Source organism: Mauremys reevesii, linkage group 3 (assembly GCF_016161935.1).
Source record: "Mauremys reevesii isolate NIE-2019 linkage group 3, ASM1616193v1, whole genome shotgun sequence".
In the NCBI taxonomy this organism is placed as follows: Eukaryota; Metazoa; Chordata; order Testudines; family Geoemydidae; genus Mauremys; species Mauremys reevesii.
Window position 1 is genome coordinate 162,786,589 of NC_052625.1, and position 16,582 is coordinate 162,803,170.

The window sequence follows — 16,582 nt, forward strand, 5'->3', positions numbered from 1 at the left end:
GAGGGCTGAACGGACACTGCTAAGGGGAAATCTCTGATCAAGGGCTTGAGAGGCACATATGCACCTGAAGTGAAGCACCCATAGGGGGACACAACTTTAAGAACCAGATGAGTAACCAATTCTTTAGACGAAATTACTATAAGGTGGGTGCACAACGGGCTGAAAAAAAACATACTCAGAGTAGTTATCAATGGTTCTCTTTCAAACAAGGAAGACATATCTAGTGGATTCTCCCAGGGGTCAGTCCCGGATCCGGTACAATTCAGCATTTTCATTAATGAATTGGTAAATTGAGTGGAGAGTGTGGTTATAAAATTTATGGATCACACCAAGGTGGAAGAGATTGCTAGCACTTTGGAGGACAGGATTTCAATTAAAAATAACCTTGACATATTGGAGAATTGAACTGAAATCAATAAGATGAAATTCAACAAAAACAAGTGCAAAGTGCTACATTTAGGAAGGAAAAATCAAATGCCCAAAATGGAAAATGACTGGGTAGGCAGTAATACTGCAGAAAAGGATCTGGGGGTTATAGTGGATCACAAATTGAATATGAGCCAACAATATGATGCAGTTCCAGAAATGGCTAATATCATTCTGGTGTGTATTGTAACATACTGGAGCTAACTGTTCCACTGTACTCGGCACTAGTGAGGCCTCAGATGGAGTACTATGTACAGTTTGGGGCACCATAGTTTAAGAAAAATGTGGACAAATTGAAGAGAGATCACAGGAGAGCAACAAAAGTGATAAAAGGTTTAGAAAACCTGACTTCTGAGGCAAGATTAAACAAACTGGGCCTGTTTAGTCTTGAGAAACGAAGACTGAGGGGACAATCTGATATCAGTCTGCAAATATGTTAAGGCCTGTTATAAATAGGATGTTGATCAATTCTTCTGCATGTCCACTGAAGGTAGACAAGAATTGAGAGGCTTAATTTACAGCAAAGGGGATTTAGGTTAGATATTAGGAAAAGCTCTCTACCTGTAAGTATCAGAGGGGTAGCCGTGTTAGTCTGGTTCTGTTCTGCTCATGCTGCAAAACATCTGTTAGTCTATAAGGTGCCACAGGATTCTTTGCTGCTTCTACCTGTAAGGATAGTTAAACTCTGGAATAGGTTACCAGGCTGTGGAATCGTCATCACTGGAGGTTTTTAAGACCAGGTTAGACAAACACCTGTCAGGGATGGTCTAAGTATATTTGGTCCTGCCTCAGCACGGGGGTGGGGGTGGACTAGATGACTTCTTGAGGTCCCTTCCAGCCATACATTTCTCTGATTATATATGCTTAGTTAAAGTAGTTTTAAAAGAACACCAGTGATATTAGACTGTTGTACGGGAATTTCACAGATATCAAGATGGTGAAGGAAGGATGGCTGTTCACAAACTAAGGAGTCTTCTTCAAAAAGGTGTCTTCCTTTCAGCACTATGGTTTGCTGGATGACCATGAACAAGAACAGATTTTTTAAGGGGCACAAGTTGACAGCTCTGTTTGTGTCTGAAGTCTGCTTCTCCCCTTTTGTGGCCTCTATGGCAGCATCCTCATCAGAGGAAGTGAGGACCAGGATTGGCAGCAGCATCAGAACTGTTGCCTGCATGGACTTCGAATGAGCTTCCAACACCTATAAGTTCCTCTCCGATTGCATCTTGGTTTTGGTTAAGTTTTCTAAACTGAAGACAAGTTTGATCAGCTGGTCTCTGAGGTTTTGTAGAACAGCCTGGTGGAGAGGCGGTCAATGCTGAAGATTCTAGGGTGATTGCTTCATGATGCTCCAGAAAGGGGACCAAGTTCTAGACCTAGCCTTTGGGCCCATGAAGCCCGAAGGACTCCTTGTTTGACCCACTCAAATGTCATTGCTAATCTTACATCAATTTGTAAGAAATATTCTCAGCCCTTTCCATTTGAGAGATGACCTTTAAAATAGAATATAAACCAACCAACCAGTAGGGTTGAAAATCTGTCACGGTAGTTGTCATAGGTCTCACCCCCACTCTGAACTTTAGGGTACAGATGTGGGGACCTGCATGGACACTTCTAAGCTTAATTACCAGCTTAGATCTGGTCTCGCTGCCACCATCCAGATTTCCGAGTACTTGGAAAACACTCTTTCCCCCCAAAACATTCTCCTCCCTGGGTAGCCTTGAGAGACTCCTCCACCAATTCCCTGGTGAGTCCAGATCCAATTCCTTTGGATCTAAAAGACAGGGAAAAAATCAATCAAGTTCTTAAAAAGAAGGCTGTTAATTAAAGAAAAGAAAAGTAAAAGAAAGAAAGGGAAAAAAAGCCCTGAGAGACAGCATACCAGCTAATATCACAGACAATAGATAGAAAATTCAGGATGTTCCCCTGGGCAAAACTTTAATACACACAAGAATACCCAATTTGATCATTCCCCTACTTGCACCAAGACAAGTTACAAAAGAAAATAAACATAAACCTATTTATTCCTTTCTAAAACTTACTACTCTGATAAGAGGCTGGTTTCTTGACCTTCTTCACTTTGGCTGAAACTGAAACTGACTAAACAAAGGAAACTTCCCTCCTTCCTTTTGAACATCTTGTTCCCCCATTGGTTCCTCTGGTCAGGTGTCAGCTAGGCTAGGTGAACTTCTTAACCCTTTATAGTAAAAGAGGAATTAACCCTTAACTATCTGTTTATGACAGTAGTTTTCCCTGAAAACCTTTGGTTATTCATGACCCCTTTCACCCTACAGCCACTGAGGGCCTGTTATTGCCACCCAGGAATCCCATGAACATGGGTCACCTAATCAATCTGTGGCTTTGAGGGTACCAACTGGGTTTCTGCTGGCAGTGGCAGGGCCTGTATGGGTGGGGATAAGCAGGAACGTGCTCCAATGCTGGCACACAGGACCAGAGAAAGGACGGGGATAGAAAAGGAGGGACAATGAAGAGAAGACAGGACAGATGTACGAGGAAGGGGGACAGAGAAACAAAGTCTTGCCTAATTTTATTTGACTTGGTTTGACAAGTTCAATTAACATCTTAATGGTCAGAATTCTGGCACTGAATATTGTTTTCAATATTGTTAAACACCAAGGCTATAAAGCCTATAAAATAAATAAAAGCAACCTCAACACAATAACATTTGAGTTGAACTTTCAAACAAATGTTTTGAATAGATTTGAATTTAGGTACAATAAGTTCACCCAACCTTGCATAAAAAAGACTATGAAAAAATACCTTAGATAGATTACACAATATTTAAACCTGCAATAATATATGATTGACAGAAGACTGAATGACTACACTGCTAAACATTGTGGGTATGTCTACATAGCAAAAGCTGTGCACTGGCTAGCCCAGGGATCGGCAACCTTTGGCATGTGGCTTGCCAGGGTAAGCCCCCTGGCGGGCCAGGCCCATTTGTTTACCTGCCATGTCCGCAGGTTCGGCCAATTGCAGCTCCCACTGGCCGCGGTTCGCCGCTCCAAGCCAATGGGGGGCGCGGGGCGGGAAGCAGTGGCTAGCACATCCCTCTGCCCGCGCCCTCTGCCTGCTTACCCTGGCGAGCCGCGTGCCAAAGGTTGCCGATCCTTGGGTAGCCTATCCAAGCTAGCTTGAATCCAGCTAGCATGGGTAACAATAGCAGTGAAGTCAGCACAGTACAGGTTTTACCATGGATAGTACAAGCCAAGCATGGACCCTGGCTATGTATTCTGTTTGCTAGCCCACTCTGAGGCTTGTGGGTAGGCTACCCAACACAACTTTTGTTGTGTAGACATACCCTGGGAAACCCGGGGCTATCCAGTAGTTTAGACATCAACCTTGAATTAGAAAGAACCTGTCAGACTGGATGCTTTGAAGGCTGTAGTTTTTCCGATTTGTTTTGTGGATCAGTCTAAGGCTGCTAGCAATAAGATGCAGGGATAAGTTAAAAAATATAGATATATATTCAGTTGGATTAAAGCCAAACAGGAGATAACATAATTTGCTGAGATGCTAATTTTCAAAGTAATGGCACAGTTCTTGCAACAAGTTTTACAATGTGGAGTAAAATATATAACCCCAAATTGCACCACCATCTCTGCCTATAGCTGGGGCAATTTACTCAAGGAATAAGCAGGATTGGAAAGATTAACTTTTAATCAGTAAATGTCAGTAAACATGAATTTCACCATACACAGAAACTGATGAAGAAATTATTTCCAGCATGATAATCAGAATTTACATATAGGCAAAGTAAGAAAAAATGCTGCTTGAGAATTTATTAGTCAAACTCCAGTAATCTAGAGTTTTGAATTAGGCTTGTTAAAAAAGGACTATCAAATGAATAGTAAAAACAGGTATGATTTGATTTAAAGCTATTTACTTCATATGTTTTGACATGTTATGTCGACATTTTGTGTTTTAATGATTTACAAAGTTTTAACTTTTTGAATCGCAACAGCTATTTTCAGTAAATAATTGTTGGACCCCTCCCCATAATTTCCCAACTGTGAACATTTTAATTAATAGAAAATAATTTTAAAAATGCTTAAAAATAAACATTGATCTCATTCATCAAAATTATATAAAAAATATCAAATTCCGCCACGGCTAATAATTGTGTATGTCAGGGAGAGAATAATGGTATAATTTATTCACATCCACTACGCTCACAGAAATTAGGCTGAATTCCAGCTGCCCTCAGTGACATTATTCTGTCCCTGCTTGCACTGTGAGGTGCCTTGTCACAATTGCAAAATACTATTCCACAAAAGAAAATAACATCAGCCTTATTAAAATGTATTTCCCAATTTAGTTTTTCTGTAGTTATACTAAAAAATGGCACCACTGAGACTAATACTAAACCAGAATATGATTTTTTTAAAACTAGTGCTGACAAAACTAGCAAAGGCATAACCACAAAACACAGCTGATTTTTCTTGACTCTCCCTGTTCTGGGGGGGGGGGGGGGCACAGTGACTGAGTGTATCAGAATGGAGAAAGATGGTTAAATGGAGGTTCCTTCTGCATTATAAAGTGATGGTAGATGTATTTTCTGGAATGATTTTCCTCCACTCCTAGCTTTAATGAAGGGAGACAGGCCAACAAGAAAACAGGAAGGCTTACATCTAACACCATATTTTGTAACAGCCATTATTTGGCATGATCTAATCTGGCAGTAAAACAAACTCTGAACAGTGGTTTTTCTAATTGGTATAACATCAGGAGATTCTTTAGTTAGCCGAGAGACATTGTATCACAGTGTAAAGAAGTTAACTAGCATTAGTTTTAAGCTGTTTGATACCAGGACATTCCTTAAGCTAATATTTTCTGACTCAGTTTCCAAATGTGCAAATATAAAGCAGTTGTGTTGGTGCTGGTAGCAGATAATTTAAAAAAAAAGGGACACAGCAATTTATCAGAAATCTGGAAAATACAGTATGCGGTACCCTCCTGGCCAGTCTTGGTTTGCCTCAGAAATGCTTTGATGACTCTTTGTGCTTCCAGCAAGCATTTAATGTACCAAATCTCACTCAGTTTTCATCAGTTTTAATGGTGAAGGAATCTGTCTTTTGAATTGCTAACTTTTCATTGGCCACGTCTTCTGAAGTGGTTATGGCTATCTGCCCACACATTTTCCCCCTAAACTGAAATCTGTAGCTACAGCAATGAGTGGTAAACTTGGTATATATATACAACAGATGACATCTTTCTTAGTCACAGAGTACTCACCCCACCTAATACATCTTGGCTCTGGGTAGGACAGAAAAAATTTAAGAAAGTTCAAGTACCTCTCATTGGCCTAAATTACTTGGAAAGTTTGTTTCTGGGTCCCACTTTGGAAATTCAGTGTAGTGTTGTGAACTAGGTTAGATTAAGCTATGCTTGTCTTAAAAAAAAAGTTGACATTTCTTACTTGGGAAAATCCTCAGCTAGAAAGCAGATCAGCCTGACCTGAGTTTGTTAAACTTCAGTCCAAATACACAAAGAACTACACTAATAATACACTCCACCGTGTATGTCAAATGGTTCTGCTATGGATTACAGGCTCAAAGGAAACACAAGCTTGAATGCAAATTTATCTTTCGGCTTGGAACCTTGAAATGTCCCATAATGGTCTAAAAAAAAATCAAAACACTGAATGTTTCCCAGCAGTTATAAATAGAAATTAGGCACTTGTGTTGCATTATACTCTGAGCACAGCTGCAAGGGGACATTGTGCACACAGTGAAAAAATCCAATCATGATGCTAAGATTTTACCCATTGTATCTCAAAACCATTACAATTTTTGATAACAAGCATCTGTTGCTTTCTCCTTTGTGTTTTCCACAGTTATTTTGTGCCAGTGTGGATTGTTTATTTTTATTTTTCTGGTGGGGGGTGTTGTTTTCTGTAATTGGAGGTTTTTGAATGTTGTCTGTTTTTATCAAGTTCTTTTTGGGAAAAGATATAAAGAGCTTCCTATATTTAGAAGAGCTTTTTGCTGCTCAGTGGCTGCACTGAATCTTCATGGAGGGAATTACAGTATGCTATCAATGCTGTTTTGAACAGGGCTTGGGGATGAGGAAGGGGAGCATAAGCAACATCATGACATGGCACAAGCACAGAAAGTGAGAGGCATCTGACATAGCTTCACAATCTCTTCCATCAGACCAGAGGTGGAGACAAATCAAGGCCTAGTCCCCCCTCCCGCAGCTGGGGGACCTGCAATCAGGACCGGCTCTAGGCACCAGCAAACCAAGCACGTGCTTGGGGTGGCACAATTTCAGGGGTGGCATTCCGGGTGCTCTCGGAGTTGCAGTTGCGCTCTCAGAGGGTTTTTTTTTTTTTTTGTGCTTAGGGCGGCAAAAAACCTAGAGCCGGCCCTGCCTGCAGTGGAGTCTGCCTAGAGTGGAACCAATCCATTAGGGACAATAGCCATGTTAGAGGTTTGCTCCTGACCTACATAAGATAAACTCAATGTAAATATTTGAGCCTGAACTTCAGAATCCCTAGAAGACACTTTATTCTAGAGGATTATTATTATGCACTTGTGCTCCATTCTTCTGAGAACCACTTCAAAGCTATATTCACAACCACTCATAGAAAGTGTGACATCTCTGAACATGTGTGAGAGAAAGCTAGTTTCACTGGCTGTAAAGATGACTGGGAGTCAGATTATGGCTGGCCTCCATGCAAGGCCTGGCCACAACTACCGTCCCTATGCTCAGAGTGCAAGCCAGGGCAAAAGGCATTCATAGATTCATACATTCTAGGACTGGAAGGGACCTCAAGAGGTCATCGAGTCCAGTCCCCTGCCCTCATGGCAGGACCAAATACTGTCTAGACCATCCCTGATAGACACTTATCTAACCTACTCTTAAATATCTCCAGAGATGGAGATTCCACAACCTCCCTAGGCAATTTATTCCAGTGTTTAACCACCCTGACTGTTAGGAACTTTTTCCTAATGTCCAACCTAAACCTTCTTTGCTGCAGTTTAAGCCCATTGCTTCTTGTTCTACCCTTAGAGGCTAAGGTGAACAAGTTTTCTCCCTCCTCCTTATGACACCCTTTTAGATACCTGAAAACTGCTATCATGTCCCCTCTCAGTCTTCTCTTTTCCAAACTAAACAGATAAGTAGGTTGAGGTCATGACCTTTCTCCCTCTGGGCTGGTGACTAAAGCTGACTGGCATAGAAGAGAGCACATACTGAGCTCTTTTGGAGGGGATATCCATGGTCACTGTTCCACTGCAAGCCAGACATCTCTGGGAAGTTTTATGCCTAGCTGGGTACGACTACCCTGCAATTAAAGAACCACAGCTGGCCTGGGTCGGCTTACTTGGGCTCACGGCTCTCCAGCTAAGGTGCTGTTTAATCGCAGTGTAGATATTTGGGCTCGGGGATCCTCCCCACTTGTGGGGTCCCTGAGCTCAAGCTCCAATTTAAGCCTGTGCGTCTACACTGCAATTAAACAGCCTATTAGCCTGAGCCCCGCAAATGTGAGTCAGCTGACCTAGGTCAGCATAAGGTTTTTAACTGCAGGGTAGACATACCTTCTTCATGATATGGTGGTGTCCGTGTATGATACACTCCTATATAATGAGACTCTATATATGGTTAGTTGCAGTTGTTTCCATGGATAGTGCAACTTGTGCCGCTGGTTTTAGTGACTGTCTGCTCACAGCCTATATCCTCTGCCCAGCACTACCCTGCATAAGCGGGATGAGTGCTGGGGGATTGCAGAGGGAATCCTCCCTCAGGTCACACAGTGGAAGTGGTGTTGCTCCCTGACCCTTACTTCAGCCTAGAAGGACCAGAGGATGGGTACAGGGATGATCCTCTTACCCCTCTTCTGCCTGCTCCTAAATCCCCACTCAGATCCAACACTGCCTAGTTGATAGCCCATAGTAATTCCAAGCTGAGCCCCACGTCACACAGAAGGTATGCATGCCCCACGTGGCCTCTCCAAATCAACCTTACGTAGAAGAATTGTATCCATTCAACTCTCTGTGTATGGCCCTCAGCAACTGCTGATGTGGTGGCTGGATCAATTTGTGTCACAGGCCACATGTTTACAATGTGAGCTCTATTTGTGTGTGAAAAACATTTGAGTACTATTGTTTGTGCTTGCAGCAGAGAGGGTAACATAGTAAATGGTTTTGGCTTATGGGTGGAGGGATAGCTCAGTGGTTTGAGCATTGGCCTCCTAAATCCATGGGTGTGAATTCAATCCTTGAGGGGGCCATTTAGGGATTTAGTTGGGGATTGGTCCTGCTTTGAGCAGGGGGTTGGACTAGATGACCTCCTGAGGTCTCTTCCAACCCTGATATTCTGTGAGTCTATGTAAATTTTACTACTTTATGTGCACAACAGGACAGAGTGAAAAAATGGTGTGTACAGAAGGAGAACTGCAAAAGCAAAGTGGCATGTGCACAGACGCCTGCAAAGCCGAGGCCCCTTTGAGTAGTTGTCTCTCCAGTATGCATCCTCAACTTCCATTGACTTCCAGGTGAACCATTCAAATACAAAGCTTGGTCTAGCTTTCTTTAGAGCAGTTTGCTTCATGACATAAGCTGGGAAAGAATAAGGGAGCATATTCTGTTGTGGCATACATGTACACAACTCCCATCCTCAATGTGGAAGAATTCGTGTGTTCAACCAGAAACATGGAGTTTTAGTTTCACTCAGCACCTTTGCAAGCTTGTCGTGTGGTACTTGGCTCATTTATCCTTACTTCCTAAAGGCTATTCTTTGCATGCCTTCCTAATAATGGAGGTGATGGTTCATAATCAGTAGTGCAAGAACGCATCCATGAAGAAAGTGTGGTGGGATGGAAATTGCTACCATTTTACCATAGTTGCACTTCCTTTGGTTGTTTAAAAATATATAACTCTCCATTTAAAAGCCCTGATTTTTCTTTGCTGTTTTATCTGTTGCTGTTGCATTCTTCCTTTGTGAAATGGAAGGAACTGATGTAATTGTTCTAAATCTAGTACAATGAAGTGCTGTAGAATCACTGCCAACAGTGTATTTCCTGCCAGTGTCTGCTCCTCCAATCAGTTTAATTATGAGCAATTGTTTGGAGTGTGCTGTGAAGAAATATTAGAGAATGGAAAAAAGAACATACTTCAGGCCATTATTTTTCAACTGATTCATGGTTTGGCAGGAACCATTAACTAGATTTTATGCTTTACAACTCTGTAATAGTATCACTGTGGATCAACCTTCCCATATAAGCACATAGAGCACAAATCCACCATTTATTTTGACAAGGTTCTAGTCAAAGCATTTGAAAAATGCTGAGATAACATCAGCCACTGGCTAGATTTTTGTGCTAATCATGTGCATGTTCTTATCCAAGGTATCTAAGTCAGCAATTTAAAACTGGCTATTGTTAACGCCTCCACTATTTAGCTCTCATGTCAAATTTTAGTGATGATTTCGCTATTGTTTGACACATATCTCACTTCTTGCAGCTACATACCTCAAGAATTAATAATACAGTGTTACTTTGTAATCCTAGGCCAGTTTGTTATTTTTGACTCTATAAGCTTAGTGAAAATGGTACTTTCCAGACTATGCAGCACAGCTCTCCTCCACATTTTTGGATGCAGAACACTTAAAGTAGCCAACTGGACTGCTTAAGGATACTGAGATACAGAACCCTTCACTGTGAGTTGAGCGGTTTGACTGTAGACCAGGTAGAGACAAAAAGTGATTACTCTGCTAGTCCAGTGCTAAATACGTCCCTGGTCTTACTCCAGCTTCCTAGTGGACAAGGTTCCACAGGACAAACACCATTATTTGGCACTCTTGTTGGCAATGACAGGATAGATATTAAGCACTGGAGAAAAAAGCCTCTCTTCTAGAGATGGTGTGCTCCTAATATTGATGGGACAGTGGCAGAAGCTTATCTAGCCACACTCGGTGCTGTCCTTCTTCTGTGAAAAGAGGATGTTAGTTTTCAGGGTTGTCAGTCTGCGATGTTCCATGCACCAACACACTGGGGAAAACAGTTCTGGAACACAGAAAACACATTATTTTAATAGCTTTAGTCCTGCAGCAGGGGTTAGTTTTCACACACTGATGCCTACATGTGATGTATAACATGCTACTGCTGCATGCCCATCAGTACCCTGATCCAATCAGGAGGCTTTGCATCTGAAGACATGTCCATCTGTGTTAAAATTTGCTAGTGAAAAATGTCCCTTTTTCACTCTCAACAAGCACCTTTGTGTTTGCTGTGATCTGAATTATTTTGGGGAATCTAACACACAGGGGCGGCTCTCCGTTTTTGGCCGCCCCAAGCAGTCATGCGCGGGAGGCGCCCCGGAGCCGCGGGAGCAGCGGACCTCCCGCGGGCATGACTGCAGAGGGACCGCTGGTCCCGCGTGGCTCGGCTGGACCTCCCGCGGCTGCGGATGGTTCGCGGGTCCGGCGGCTCCGCTTGAGCTGCCGCAGTCATGCCTGCGGGAGGTCCAGCCGAGCCGCGGGACGAGCGCCCCCTCCGCAGTCATGCCTGCGGCAGGTCCAGTCGTCCCGGGGCTCCGGTAGACCTCCCGCAGGCATGACTGTGGCAGGTCCGCCGGCCCAGCCTGCCGCCCCCCCCGGCCGCAGGGGACGCCCCCTAGATTTTGCCGCCCTAGGCACCAGCTTGTTTTGCTGGTGCCTAGAGCTGCCCCTGCTAACACATCCCTACTTGCACCAGAAATAGTTGATTAAGGACAATGAAATTACATGTCTCCTCTTGCCCTGGATAAAGAAGCCATCTCCTTGTTGCTGCATGTGGCATTTTAAAAAGAGAACCTCCAGCTACCAGCTGAAGTTGCTGTGTAGTGTTGTTGAGTGTGGGTTTTTTTCCCCTCCCACAGAGATAGCCTTAACTAGCAAAGTTCAGAAATGGATCCACAGTCAAACTTTCCCAGAGTTTGGGGGTATTCAGTTCTGTGGTGAGTGTTTGCTCCATGGCAGTTACTAATGTGAAGTTTTGAACTTGTACAGACTTAAGGGATGGTCAGCTCTGGAGTTCTGATTTGGACCTATCTTTAGTTCTTTATTTTTTATATACCCATGCAAATATTTGTGTTTGCCATCTACTTTAGCCTGGAGGAGTTAAAATGTAAGCATCTTACACAGAAATGCGGTCACATCTCTCATAGTCATGTGGCATAGCTTTGGCTCTTTAATACTGACCAGGAGAGTCAGCATCCATGAGCAACTCATGTTGAGTATAATATTGTTTATAGCTAAATAATTGGTAATTGCAGAGCTGCTTTATTTTTATACAGCCCTTTGCTAATAACATACTGGCAGCATATGTCAATGTAGGACAGAGAGCTTGTTTGTGGTAGAAGAGTAATTTCACTGCTGGAGAAAGAGGAGAAAACTTTCTCTTTGTGTAACATTGCTGCAAAAAGTGAAGAACAAGCTCTCGGGAAATTAAGCAGGAAATCAGAGAAGTAAGACCAGGAGGGCAATAGAAACCAAGGTAGGCAGGCTAGAGGTATCTCTCACAGCTATGACTGGAGTAGCACAGTCAGAGGGGAGAAGCTAAACATGCACTATTTGGAAGACAGGTTAATGGAGTAGGACCATGACAAACCTTTCCATGGGGGTCCAGTGAAACAACCAATCAGCAGTGGGAGAGCCACATCACCAACAGCAGTGCAGATGCATTGCATTTTGACAACAGCTAACTAATTTAATAATTAATAAATGTTGCTGGTTTTAGAGCTGCTTTTCATATATTTTATGACATGTCAATCGTGAGCTGCGAGAGATGGTGGGAATCGCAGCCTATGATGTAGATGATTTGCAATGTCTCATGTGACTGAATAGTCCAATCTGAGATCTGCATGATCTTTGGCTGTTGTTGCAAATGTATGTATCTTGGTTGGGAGCTGCTTGCTTCCTACAATCTCTTTTCTCTTCAAGTTGCAGGAGCCAGCTTCTGTCATGGACTTTGATGTCCTGATGGAGACGATGGTCTCACTTGTTATGATCACTTGCCAAGGTTTCCCATCCATCAGGATCAATTCCAAATTCCTTTGTATCTCACTTGCATGTGTCTTTATAGAGAAGCTTAGAATGTCCGGTTGTTCTTGTTCCTTTTGATAGCTTCCCATATAGCATGTCCTGGGGTATGCATCCATCTTCCAAACTACTCAGATGGTCCAGCCAGCACAGTCATCTTTGCTTGAGCAGGGCTGGCACACTTGGTAAATTTGCCCTTTAAAGAGCCTCTGCGTTGGTTACTTTATCCTGCCATTTGGTATTGAGTATGTGGCATAAACAGCGTAGGTGGAAACTGTTTAACCTTTTCTCCTGATGAGCATTAGTTGTCCATCTTTCCCCACCATACATGAGAGTGCTGAGGACACAGGCTTGGTACACTAGCATTTTGGTCTTGATGGTAAGCTTTGAGTTGTTCCATGCTCTTTTAGTTAGTCTGCTAAAGGCGGTGGCAGCTTTTCCAATGTGAACATTCAGTTCTTCATCCAGTAAGAGGTTGGTGGTCACTGTAGAATCTAAGTAGCTGAACTTTTGGACTACTTTTAGCTGGTTTGCATTTAAGGTGATTGAAGGCTCTTGTGGAACCCCCTGTCCTAATGCAACCATTTTCTTGATGTGGATGGTGAGAGCAAATGCCTGCCAGCCATTTGAAAGGCAGTCCATGAGTTATTGTTGTAGATGTTCATTTTAGGCTTTGAGGGCAGCATCAGCAGCTAATAGAAGTTCCCTGATTAGCACCTTTTTTACTTTAATCTTTGATTTAAGTCGGGACAGGTTGAAGAGTTTCTCATCCAGTCTTGTGTGGAGATGTGCTCCGTCTTTCATGTCCTTAAACAGGCAATTCAGGAATACCCAAAAAGAAATTCCAAAGAGTGTCGGGGCAAGAACACATCCTTGCTTCACTCCGCTTTTCATATCAAAGCTGTCCGAAGTGGACGCATCAAACTGGACAGTTGTTCTCATGTTGTCGTGGAATGAACATATAAGACTTAACAAGGTTGGTGGGCATCCTATCTTTTCTAGTAGCGTCCATAGTAGTAGAGCATGATATGCTATGTCAGGTTATATGGGAGCCAGAGGGGAGATTAGATCTGGGAACTGGTAAGGGAAACAGGGGGGACAGTTGCTGAGAGGAAACACTGTGATCATACAAGAAGCTGTGTGGAGGTGGGGTGACTGGGACTAGCTGAGATTAGGAGCCATTGTTTTTTGGGAAACAAGGACAGAGAAGAGAGGAGACAGACATGAAAAGAGACTAGGTCAAGGAGCAAAGGAGGAGTGGGGAAGGAGAAAGATTGGACGAGGAACCCTGAAAGGGAATGTAGCACTGGGAACAGTTTGCAGAGGGAGAGGGATCAGATGAGGCGCCTAGGAGGGGGTAAATAAGCCTGGCTGGACGTGAAGACAAAGAGTTTTGGGGGGGAACTGGAATGTGCTGGGCCAATAGATTTAGACTGGATTTGTGGAGTGGGAAATTGGGACTTGGACTGTGAGCCAAAGGAGGGGCGGGGGTGTCTGGGATTGGCTGGGCAAGGAGAATGGGCCTGGGTGGAGAAGCCTGAGTTGTGGAGACCAGGATTGAATATGAAAGGAGAATGGGACTGGGATAACAAACAAGGGCTGGGTCAGAAGGGATGTAAACTTGGAGGGAAGGGACAGAAGAGTCTGTGTCCACTTGAGCACATTCCCCTGCAGAAGAACTCAAGATTCCTGAATTCCACCATTCCTCTGCTGTCAGCAAATATATATGAAAGCCATTGGCAAAGTGTGTGTCTCATCCCCATGTAGTGTTGGTCCATATAGAGGATGACACCCTACCATCAGTTACTCCATTAGCTCAAATGACAGATGACCATGCAGTGGATCTAAGGTTGCAACTCTGCTGATGACCTATGTGGGTGTCAATATGATGTCATATGATGGAATTTGTGTTATTTTCAGTTTGCTTCTTTAAAAACCTAGGAAATTACACATAAAACTATGTTAAAATAATTTCATTAAGTCAAGTATCAGAGGGGTAGCTGTGTTAGTCTGGATCTGTAAAAAGCAACAGAGTGCTGTGACAACTTATAGACTAACAGATGTCTGTTAGTCTATGAGGTGCCACAGGACTCTGTCGCTTTCATTAAGTCAAGCACTCAAAAGTTAAGAATTAATACCAGGATTAAGCTTGCCTTCCCCAGTTCAGCTTGTGATCTGTGTGTCTATATTGAAGAGTGTAATCTCTTTGGGGCAGGGACTGGCTTTGTAGTTGTCTCTTATAAATTTCTAGTGTTTAAAAATGCTGCTGATTATTAGTAATAATATTGTTGCACTAGCCAGTCCTTCTTACCCTGCATATCCCTCAATGACAATAATTCAAGGTTTCTGAAATGTTCCTACAATCAATATAACTTCATAAATAGTAGAAAACAGCACATTCTTTTACTAGCTGTGAAACATTTTCTACTAGCTAAGTAATGGAAATACTCATCTGGAAGAAACTAGTGTTTTTGCTTTTGGGGGGGCTATTTCAGATTTAACTCCTCTCCATGAGCTCAATTCCTCTTGCCAGTTTGCCTAATCTGAAAGGAATTCTCCCTTTGTTTTCAACCTGCTGTCTAGTTGGAGCTGAGCAAAGGCCAGTATCCTGAATACAAAGAGAGAACCCACTACTGGGTTTTTGTTCAGGTTTTTGCTTCTCAAGCGCATTTCTTATTCCTTTTCTAGAAGGTCTTGTGTTTCCGCAGTGTCTTCTTTTCACCTTTGCTTGTCCTGCTCTGGCCTGATTCTAGACAGGCTCAAAAAACGTCCTTAATTTTAGTCTTAGTATGTCATCAAAGAAACTCCATACACTTAATGTTAGTGCTGAGCCAGGCTTAAAAAAGTGATTTTAATGTGATTACAAAATGACATGAAATATTAATACACTGTAATGTATGTCTCACAGGCTTCCACATGGCTATAGTAAGTTGTGCCAATATTGTGCACATGAGATTTGTGAGCAAAAGGGTCTTGAAGAGTCTTAAAGCATTTGTTCCAGGGTGCATTTCTGCATCTGTTGTATGGGTATTTTTTATTTGTACTTTTTCCTCCTCAAAGGCCCTTCCTTAAAGGCTATACAAAGGGAAAAGTTAAAAGGTGCCAAGAAGTGATTGACAAGACATAATTGGTAAAGCTTGTTCACCAAGGGAAATGCAGTGTAAGAGGTACCATATGTATGCAGAAGTCAATCATGTCATTTGCTGTACAGCACATGGGATCAAAGAGTTGCACATTACATCCATTCCTCTTTACACCATGTTACACTAAAGACATACATGTTACACCAAAGATGCAAGTTATCCTTTTCTCCTCTCAAGGCTGGGGGTGGGTAGAATGCATTATAGAGGTTGCTCATTTCTCATTCCTATTCTGCAGTGTTAGTGTTTACAGTCTTCCAAAAGGGGCATGGTCAGTGCCAGTTCCCTTAGTCGATATCTTTCCACACAGTACAGTGAGCACAGGTACTCTTACCTTGCAAGATTTCCATTCTGGTGCCAGTGTGGGATGCTTGTCCCAGTGGGGATTCACAGCTCCTTAAGGAGACTGTATTTCCTGTAGCTGCATTTCCAGTGGCATGTTTCAATGAAACTAACATTCCAGCTCTACCAGGCATGCACACATAAAGCAGAATACATACTATATACGAAGCACTATTAGATGTGGTATATACTACAGGTGTTTTTATATGTAGTCATATTCTAGTCAGGTGAGCATTTCTTCTTGAGCTCCAGAAGCTGGGAATGGGTGACCGGGGATGGATCACTTGATGATTACCTGTTCTGTTCATTCCCTCTAGGGCACCTGGCATTGGCCACTATCGGCAGACAGGATACTGGGCTAGATGGACCTTTGGTCTGACCCAGTATGGTCGCTCTTATGTTAATTTACTTTGTAAAATTGCAGAGTACCCACCCAGCTCAAAATAATAATTACTGACCTGTAGTAGAGTAAAAATGTCACCTTTCCTGGGGTCTCCATTAGCAGAAAAGGAATCCCAGGATAACAGCCTAAGCCTAGGCCTGGCTACTCTTGAGGTCTAACTCCTTCTAACAGAGGCTTAGTCCTACTTCCTTTGCATTCAGGAGGGTGCAACTGAATAAGCTTTGGGAGC